This window comes from Falco punctatus (assembly GCF_963210335.1).
Source record: "Falco punctatus genome assembly, chromosome: 8".
Classification (NCBI taxonomy): domain Eukaryota; kingdom Metazoa; phylum Chordata; class Aves; order Falconiformes; family Falconidae; genus Falco; species Falco punctatus.
Genome location: NC_137588.1, coordinates 41,287,705 through 41,298,394, shown reverse-complemented (window position 1 = coordinate 41,298,394; position 10,690 = coordinate 41,287,705). Strand labels below are relative to the sequence as shown.

General features: G+C 47.5%; 1 long non-coding RNA gene across 1 annotated transcript in view; it reads right to left on the bottom strand.

Moving 5' to 3' along the window:
* The window catches only part of LOC308068829, a 29,715-nt gene that overhangs the window by 16,582 nt on the left and 2,443 nt on the right, over nucleotides 1-10,690 (bottom strand). Inside the window, exon 2 of the long non-coding RNA XR_013930150.1 lies at nucleotides 30-104. This is a non-coding gene — a long non-coding RNA (uncharacterized lncRNA). The remainder of the gene's footprint in view (nucleotides 1-29; nucleotides 105-10,690) is intronic.

Below are 10,690 nucleotides of genomic sequence, written 5' to 3'. Positions count from 1 at the left end.
TCCCTGGGATACTTGTGAAGGCTACTCACCCCGCAAGGTTTCCTGGCAGGCATCCCACTGGCAGATTAGCACTGCAGCAGCTAACGTGACAGGAGATCAGGAACCTGCATGGATATCACACTGATTTGTAGTAGATTATTATTATTATTATTATTATTGTCCTACTTGGATTAACATAGAGAACTCAAATGAGAAAAGAAAGCATGTGTATTTTCCAAGCAAAGAAACAACTTTTTAGTAAAGACTTTGATCTGCAAGCAGGGATGCAGGGTGGGACTGGAAAACTAATACCATGAGCCAGAGCATCCTCTCTGTAAGAGCTGGAAATGGTGCAATATTCCTGCCCATAAACCCATGGAGAGGCCAGGGTGAGCCTAAGCAGCAAGCCTAAGGTTTTTGGGAAGGAGAAGAAAGCCAGAGCCAACATTCCCAGGTTTGACAGAGGGAGATTTGCTGGTCTCTTCCAACTTTCCATCAGTCAGCATTCCCACCGCTGCTTCCCTGCCCAGTGCAGAAGCATGGCTGAGATGGCACCACGCACACGCCCATGGGCTGGAAGGTGTAATTTAGCATAAAGTTATCAACAAGGCACTTAGATGACAACCAGGTCAGAAATGAGATTTGCAGTGTAAACGGAGATGGAGAGCGCACACGTCATGCCAGGTAACCCAAGCAGTGAGTCACACTTTGCAGCTATGTCACGTTTGGGATCTTTCTGCAGCAAACACTTACTGGGAAAAGCAATGGCAGCCACTGTATTTGGTTCACTTTAAGTCTGGAGAAATCAGGACTACAGCTGGAATGGCTGCTCAGGGCTTGCCAGGGCTTTTATTGCTTGATCTGATTTCCGAGGCTCTCAGGCTCCTCTTCGTTGTCAGTAAGATCTGGCAAGAGCTGAGCAGAGTGGCCGTGCCCCTCCACACCTTGCTGGCACTGTGAACACTGAATGCAAAACCTTTGCCTCTGGTTTCCCAACCTGAGCTCAAAGGCACATGTGCCTGAGAAACCATTGTGGACAATCAGATCCCTGCTTCGGACTTCAGCTGGTACAGACACTGACCTAGCAAATAATGGGGCTGAAATAGGGATTTGGGGCTGTGCCCCTACTCCTTGCCCATGGTCATTAGCTGTCTGAGTTCTCAAGGGATAAGTAACATCAGATTCAACAGCCCCAGTGCACCTCAGGGCTTGGTGACACTCCAAGATCAGTCACGGATACCAAAAGAAGGGGACAGGGTGGTAAAGCCCATAAAACCATCCTGTCCCACACTTCTGGCCAGAGTCTGGGCTCCAGTGCCATGGGTTGGCAGTGCTTCCAAAGCACCAGGTCCTTGCTAGGGAGGAGGGGCTCAGCTAGGCTAATGGCTGCTTTAATTAAATACGGCAATATCATTAACCCGCTGGAGTTCATCAAATTAGTGTTGCAAATGAAAACCGCATTGGCCTCATTTTCATAAGGCAGTTTCAAGAGGGAAAACAGCATTTTGCTCATGAAGATAATGTTTGCCTTTCCGATAAAACAAAACCTCTTCTCATCCCTCTGGAGCTTTGGCTCTGTTCAGTTCTCAACAAAATATTTGTTCTGGCCCTTCCTTGTTTTTAAGGTACCTACAGTGAACACACTTGACATGATAGGGGATTGCCGCAGGAAAATGGTGACAGCGAGGGAGAAATAGGGGACTTTTTGAAAAAGGACTTTTGGGAGGAGGAGATCCCTCCTCTAGTGCATAAATTATTTCTGTAGTTCAAAATAAACCAGCATCTGTGCTGGTTGGAATGCTGCCATTTATTTTCTTATCTTTCTTGTTTGCTGAAGGGTGACTCAGTGCAAAGCTAACAAAGTGCCCACGGGAATGCTGCTGGGAATGTGCTGATGTCACTGACTGCATGGCAGCCGGAGGGCTTGAGGGCTGGGAGGGGGATTCCCACCCGCCAGGAGAGGAAGGAAGAGGAGCGATAGGGATCCCTCCGCTAGCACCCTGGTTCTTAGCCCAGGCCACTTTCCTTGCTTACGTTGCACTTGGGGGAGAGTCTCTTAAATAAATAGCAGGGCTGCTTCATACGCAAGGGCTGGCGTCCCGCCGCCACAAGGGGAACGTCGCCCTCCCCGGCACTCATCCTGACATCGTCGTGTTAAGTGAAAGCTTGGGCTTTCCTAGATAAGTCAAACCCCTCTTGTGGCTCATCCCCAAGCCCTTGGGCTTTTATGCCCCACAAGCAGCATGGGGGGGTGTGGGTACCCCAGGCTCTTGGTGCTTCTTGCTGAGATCCCAGGTATTTCTGTCTTCCCATGAAGTGCTTGGGATGTCTTATACCCACCAGAGTTTGAGACATTGGGAGTTGCTCGACTTTGTTTCCACATCCCTATTAATCATCCCTCTCACCCCCTTTTGAAAATTCAATATCATTTTGCAAGGCTGAGTAAAATGAAGGAATAAGGGAGTGTGAGTCCCTTAGGTCGAATGGTCTCCAGAGCACAGTGGTCCGCAGGAGATACTCCTCCATCTTCTGGCATTGCAGGGGGATCACTAAAACCAGTGACCAAGCATCTCCTATGAAGGGATCCAGAAGAGCTGACAAATTAAGATGGCTCCATCAGCAGCTCCTGCAGACAGTATGGGAGACGCTCGCCCTGCCCCAGGAAGGGATGGGCAGTACAGGAGGGTTCCCATCAGCCCAGCCAGCCCCATGCTGCCAGGAAAGAGAGGGCACTTGGCCTTAACCCCAGTGAAGAAGCAACTCTGTGCCTTTGCAAACACTTTGAATGGGGTTTCACAACAGGCAAAGCCAATTTCCCTACCTACGTCCCTGTTGAGCACGAATGCACTCAACTACAGCGCGGGGGCAGCCCCACTGTCTCCTGACAGCTGTTCCCTCCTCATGCAGCCCCCTCACATCTGCTTGGACCTAGGCACAGGTAGGGTTTAACATGGGAAAATTCCCCTTGGCTTTCCCGTAATTACAGTGTTATTTGATGCCAAGAGGTTTCTACATCAGGAGCTGGTGCTGTGTTACTCAAAAGCTCTGGCACAGGGGGGAGTAACCTGGTGTTGCCCTTTCACAGACTGTGCTCCTGATCCAGCTGTGCTGGTGGCACTGCCACCCTGTGGGGGACTTCCCTGGGGTCGGTCAGGGAGCCACCACCCCTGTAAAATGCAGTTCCTTGATCTCCATGGCAGCCAGGCATTGATGTTCTCCAGATTAACACAAGCAATAAATCTTCCATCGAGGAAACTGGGAATTCTCTGGGGTTGATTCACTGCGGCTTTCAAACCGCCAGGACATGAGCTGGCTCGTCTGGTGCACCCACAAGCTCCAGGTGTGGTTAAGCTGGCACTGGAGAAAGGATGCCAGTGCAGCAAATGCCATCTGTCTCCTTGCCCAAGCCCAGGGGACCGGCTCTGCCTGCTGGTACATCAGCTTACCCTCCAATGAGTGTGAATCGCACCCTTTCCCAGCTGCCATCCCTTCTGTAAAAACAGCTTAGCGCGCACCTCTTTCTCCTGGAGCACCACAGGTTTGCGCTACAATCCTCTGGCCCAGGCTCTGCTCCCTGGGTGCTCCCTACAAAGATTTGCTCTCCACTGCCAGGGGTCAGCTCACTCGCATTTAGTGTCTCCTTGTCTTGGGGACAAAGAGCAAACCACAGCCTGGACGGGCTCCTTGGTGCATCAGGATCCCCAGGGTGGCCATCACTCCTGCTGGGCTTGGTGTGGCTTTGCAGGCTCAAAAGCACCGTTCAGCTAAAAAGCTTGTAAATATTCTTCTCTTGTTATTGACTGACTAAACCCAATGCCACTTGACAAACCCCATCTTCCTTCCAACAACACAACCTGCCTCCCTGCAGCCTCCACCTGAGCGCAAAAAGCCGCCTGCTTTTGTTCATCTGTCTCCAGCTCCTCATCAGGAGGCCTGTTGGGCTGAAGACCATTTGATCATTGCCTTTAAGCTTTTTTGGGCTTGAAGCATGGGTCCTTAAGGTGCTTCTGACATTTTCAACCGACACGGTTGGGTTAAACCTGCCAGGCAGAGGGAGGGCAGCGGGGCTGGGGGAAGCAGCTCTGGGCAGTGTGGGCTCCTGCCAGCAGCTCGCAAGGACCTGGCAGGGAGGCTGCAGAGCCACCCACCACGTTTGCCAGCTGAACCCCAGGAGGCACCAGAGCTCTGCTGGAGGTGGTGGCAATGGGTTCACCCTCCCGGTGCCCTTGTAAGCCCGGGAGTTACTACGAGCCTCAGATAAGGAAAGAGGCACAGGGACATGTACTGGCTTGCCCCAGCTCCCACTGGAAAACTGGCAGGAGAACCAGGAACACAGTAAGTCTCTTTTGTACTTGGACCAGAAGATTCAAGAAAACTTAGAATTTACCCCATTTTAGTGTCTAAAATTAGCTTTTCATTATTGTCAGCACACCAGCCTCTCTGTCATGCTCATTTTGGCAGGAGAAAACTGTTGCAAAACTATCCTTCTCGTTCCCCATATAACGTACTTCCAAAGCTCGATTCCAAAATCCCTTTGTTTTGAAGATTTACTGTCCATGCCCTGCTGATTTTCACAGGGATGAAATTGCGCAGCAGTGCTGTGACTCTGACCCCAAGCACCTGAGCAGGGATGCTGACCCCACACAGGCATCCCACTCCCACCAGGAATATCCTCTCAAACCCCCACACCGTGGCACGAACAAGCTCAGCTGCTGGATAATCCTCTCTCCCCATTATTATTTATTAGGCGGGAGGTCAGAAGAGATTTCTGTGCCAGATGTCCCCCCAGACCTGTGAAAACTACGGGCCGCTCCAATTACTTCGGAAAATACAGTAGGAGAAAAACTATGTAAGCATTGAGGGAGCCAGACCTGGCTTCTGATGTATCTTTCTTTATGAGAAGTTATTATATACTTAAAATTAATTGTTGGCTCATGGCAGAAAAGGTTTGACTTGCATGGACAAGTCGGAGGGAGGAAGACCTGGGATGGGAAGCAGATATGTGGGAGGACGCAGCATTCTTTTCCCACGTTGAGGAGCAGCAGGACATGTAAATTCAGCTCTGGAATTTCGCTCCTTACCTTTTATGGTGAAAAAATGAGGCTTTCCTTTGACTTTGCAAATACATGTTCCAGCTGAAATCCAACCTGTGTGTTAATACCCAGCCGAGCGTGTGCAGCCCCTCACCTGGATGTGCTGAGCACGGGCTTATGCAAAGGGGAAGGCACAGCTCTAGGCTGCTGAAAGCGGGCTGATGTAATGGTTTTATCTGAGGACAGGATTTGGTTCTTACTGCTCAGTCTTGCCTTCCATATGAAAGAACTAAGCTGAGTAATTAAATTTTAAGGCATCCAATAGAGGCAGTGAGAATTTTGGAGTCAGGTACACTTACTCCTGCTGCCACTGCCAGTCTGTTCCTGGGTCTGGAGAGGCCATGGGGAATCTTGCAGCAATGCCTGAGCCCCGCTCTCCCAGGGCATCCCTGCTGCTGCCTCTGCTCCGCTGTGTGGAGCCCAGAGCAAGGCAGACAAACCCAGCCACACTTGCCCCGCGGGGGCTCAGAAAGCCCCAGAGTCCTTGTCTTGACTGGCATGGAGCCCACACGCTGCTTTGCGGGATTGGGAGGTAAAGGGACGAAGCAGCAGTGTCCTGCAGGTCCCCTCCAATGCTTCTTTTATGATACACAGCATCACATCATGCTGCAAATAAAGTGAAGCTGCTCCAGAAGCCCTTGCTTTCTGTAACCTTCCTATAAAGCTCGTTTTATTTAGTAAACAGCAGTGTAGGAAGAAGAGATTTAAAACTTTGAGTCACTCATTTGAAAACACCTACCTACAAAACCAAATACAAAATGCATTAGAAGACCAGTTAGTCTTTTCTGAGTCATTTAATTAGAGGGACTAACTTTCCCTCTCTATGGAAATCTCAGCGTGGAAAGTGTGTGAAACCTGCTGCTACCAACACTTGCTTAATGAGCCTCACATTTGCTTCTCTCTGAAGGCAGTCAACGTGTACAACCCACAGACATTCACACTTTTCCAGCCTAATCTGGTTTAGGAGCTGCTAAGGTGGTACAGGCTCTTGTCCTGGGGTGGGATGGCAGTGGCAGCCGTAGGACCCCCAGCCCAATGCCCACCACCATCTCTCCATCTATGCTGGCGCTTTCTGAGCTCCATGTCCTGGCCACACTGCAGAACGAGCCCAGGTGTCCGAGCTGGCCATGTTACATCCCTCTATGCACCTCTACAGCATCTCGAAGCAAGTAAAGAAACGGAGCAAACCTCTGCATTTCATCTTCCTGGCTGCAGGCAGCGTGGGTGAAAATCGAGGCCAGGGTCACCATGACCCAGAAATGTCCTGTCTCACCCAAGGGCTTGGTTTAAATCTCATTTTTTTATTGCAGCTCTGGTCTGCAGCCTCACTCAAATAGCCCTGCAGACTGGCTCCTCCTGAAGCAGTAATCCCTCGGTGCTGACACCCGCAGCCATGCAGAAGCTGCCTCAAAAATTCTAGTTAATTAGAAATTTGGGGGCAAGGACTTGTGCTAGAAGCTTTTGCTTTTCCAGTGATTGTCTAGGAGGGAGTTTAGAAAGGTCGAGCATCTGTTATTCTTACTTTGGTCCAGAGATTTAGATGCCCAGTTCCCATGGATGCCCATGCAGCTCCCAAATCCCCATGTGGCACTGCAAAATGCTGCTCACCACTGCTTCTTGCAGACATTTCTCCTCTCTGCTATTTGATTTACAGAAGCGCTGGGCTCCACACATGCAAACCCCACCGCTTGCTGGTCGTCGCTGCTTGGGGCAAGCCGGCGGGTGGTTTACCCACATGGGTGCCCGTGGTCATTCTGCTGAACCCTACTGCTTTCCACCCTGAAATTCCTGAGGTTTTTCTGCAGATCGAAGCCAGATTAATCACAGATTGGTGCTAGTTGCCCACGAGGCTAAAGCTATCCGCTTCACAAGCCTAATAAGCGGCGAAATTCAGCCCAGAACTCGGCCCCGCGACTTTATGGTGGGAAAGGCCATATGGGCCTATGGGACAGAAAATAACAATAAAAATCAACGCCGAAGCGTGTTAAGAGTTTCAAATGGCACCAAAAAAATGCTTGCTATGTTTCTGAGGGTCTGTGCTGCTGCCCTGGACGCTGCTGTTACTCATTCACATGGGCAAGAATTACAAGTATGCTTGTGCAGCCAGGAAAGCTTTGGTTCACCGAATATTTGAGGCTTGGTGTGGTATGAAGGGGTGGGGAGCACAGCTCCAGCCCGCAGCAGTTTGAGGAGAAGAGAAAAAGTTTTAACTTCCTCGGGACAATTAAACTACCTCGGTGGTACTGCAGCCAAAGAAAAAAAACACCAAAAAAACCCCGACCAAAAAACCAAACCCCATTTATTATTTGCCGAGTTCTTTCTGCTCTTCAGCAATAATTTAAAGCCGCTTTGCCTTCAGGGAAGCCCTGTGAAATGCAGCATTCACAGGAATGGGTAAGGACATGCAGTACTGACCTAATCCACTTCACTCTGCCCTGGAATCTGTTCCCAGCGTCTGCCTTTGGCCCCCAGCACCCACTGGGATAGGCCAGAGCTGGGTGAGAATTGAGGATTGCACAATTCCAGTTACTTTTTCCACCCCAAAATGTGATTAAAGAAAAAGGATTTCAAAATTCCCTGTGAAATTAAATTCATTCTTTGGCTAAGGTCAAAATGTTCAAGTTTACACATTTCTTATATGTTTCCAGAAAATATATTATAAACAAACCTTGAAATTGAATTATCTCATTAAAAAAAGGTTAAATCAGAATGGCGTAACCTCAGCAGGGAGCTTCGTATCGGAAAGTTTCTACTACCAAATTTCACTGAAATTGAAGCAGTTCTGCAAAACATGTTGCCTTCAGCATATCAATATTTCTGATGGAAATCCATTCTGTCAGAAAATTTTTATCCAGCTCTAGGCTACAATTTGATACCAAATAGTTTTACTTCTCCCCAGCAACTGGCACCACTGATCCTCTATAACGAATTTCCATAATTAACCTCCAGGAACTGAAAATGAAATCTTTTTGTCTGCAGGATATTCTCAAACAACGTTTAGAAATTATTTCACTCTGAGCCAAAGCACAATAAATTCAATAGGATCTTCCCCACAAATTTCAATGGAGCTTCAGATGAGCCTGGTTCAGATAAGAGTTCAGAGCCAGATCAAATTAATACAACTCTGGATGTTTCCTCAAATCCAGATGGGCCTTTGAAAAAAATAAATTTCAAAACAAATCTTCCTTTTTGTTGAATTTCAATCCTCTATTGTCATCCAGATTAAGGACCCATAGTCTTTGATGCTTGTGGATAGCAGTACTTCATAAGATGTTTGTGTGGATTTTGTACGAGTGAGGAATGCACAACAGCGTTAGGAATTTAGACAAAATACCGGAGTTAAAGCTGTGGGCTCTGAATGCTGATTTTTGGCTTCTCACATGCGTTCTTGCTCACTGAAGGCTGTTCCCTACACCATCCTACAGCAGGAAACGTCCTTGAGCTGCACGTGATTTCATGGATGGCAGAACACCCCCGACATGCAATTTGTTCTTACTGCGAGCACTAACAAATCATACATAATGTAACAGCAAAGCAGCTAATGTCGGATTTGCATGAGATACTTTTACTGTGTTTATCCAGGAGTTTTCCTGGTTTAGATGTATTTACCCGAGAGAAGTAAGTTCTGCTTCAGGGAAGTTTTGACTTGAGGCAATTCCCCAGCTGGTGGGATGAGAAGGTCGAGCAGCCATAAACCATAGCAGGAGTGTCTCTGAAACCCCATCCCTCCCCCTCGCAAGAAATAGCCCCAGATGCTCTTTCTCTGGGTCCTAATAGATACATTTCCATAGTCTCCAAACATCAGGCTTTTCCAGAGACAGAATTAAGACATACGTGTGAACAATTCACATAATTTTCATGGCTTCTAGAGAGCCTCCTTAGCTGGGTGGTGTGCTGGGAAGAGAGCAAAAGCAGGAAAAGGGTGAGGACCTCCTGTACATCCTCCTTTCACTGGTGCTGCTGTAGACTCCACCGGTGTTCCTGGAGAAGTGATTTAACCACTGTATTACCCCTCCGTAAATGGGAGTGAACACCACACCTGCCATCCCGCTGGTGCTGGGTGAGTAGCTGCTCTACAGCAGCCCTTGTGGGGAGAGCCGGGGGCAGATGTGCTGTGGAGTGCACCAGACTTGCATGACATACAGGATTCCCACTTGCATGTGGATCATTACACTACGGTCAGTATTTTAAAATACCTTGTCCTCTGTCTTAATAACCTACCTTAATTATTAAGAGGGTTTAACATAATTTTAGAGTGCTTATAACTTTGTTAAAGCATTGCCCTCAGCTCCTGAAACTTGGAAAAGCTGAGCTTTATTTCCCATCCCAGTCTTAGCACTCAATAACCTGTTGGTCAGGCGAGGGAGAGGTGCTAATGTCTTGAACTTATTTTACAAATTTATATCATTCTTTCTCGGCAGTGTAGTTATGGCCAGATTTCTAAATGCCAAAATACAGATTAGAAGAGTGTCAAGCTTCATTTTGTTTTCAGTTCACAGGTAATTAGCATTTATTTTCACAATTGCTATTGTTCCTCCATATTATTATATCAACATCACGGAACAGGAGATCTCATCCTACCATCATCAATTTTAAACTCTCATTGGAACAGGAAAATTCGGTGTTGGCTTTGGCAGCCAAAGCTCTGGTCCCTCAGCAGTCTGAGCCACACGTGGCAGTGGAGCTCCTTGAACCCTGTTTTTTCCCTAAGTGAGAATTTTTTATTCCCTTTGCAGGCGATGTGGGGCAGTGCTTTCTGATTTTAAGTCCTAACCCCTCACAGCCACACACAAAAGTAGCAGGAGCTCTGTTTTAAACATCTGCGGTGCCGCGTAATGTTAAGTATTGGGAATGAACCGAGGCTCAACCAGAATTAGCAGGTACTTGTGACCTTACTGCTTCTTGTCTGTCAAACAGGCCTCCTCAGATCATGTCATCTCATACGGCAGTGGCGAAAAATAATTTCTTTTCATCTGTTAAGAACTCAAGTATGACATTGGTAAGTCCCATAGAAGAGATAACAAATGGGTATGTGTTCAGAAGAAGGTTTTGAATAGTGTCCCTAAAGAGGCACAGATTACATGTTGGCCTGTGAGGAGTACAGATGTTTCTGAATAGCTGCTCGTTCAGGTGACAGTATCGCTCTGTGGGCTGAATAGGTTCTCGGGAAAAAATAATACGTGATCGTGAAATTAATGACTATCACTGCATATTCACAAGGGAGCCCATGTTTCCAACACACAGGAAATACGCATTTCCTAATACACAAGTGTTTGACCTTAAACCTTAGTAATGTTCTTTTAATGTACATCCCATTTAGCTACAGATGTGTGCAGAAACGAGGAGGGGATGGGATACGTAAGGTTCATGTTTTATGTATATTATTTAATACTTTCCACAGATGCTTTGGTAGTTGGCATAGCGGGGAGAGATATTCTGATTGGAATTTTAGATTTAAATAATCAGTCATTCTGATACTAAAAGCACTTGTTCTCGGCTGTTTTAGTACAGTCGTAGAAAGTGTTCAGGCAGAATACTTTTGAGAGGAGAAAAATGTATTCTGATATTCCCATAAAATCTTATACCAGATCAGCAGTCATTACCACAGATAATACTAG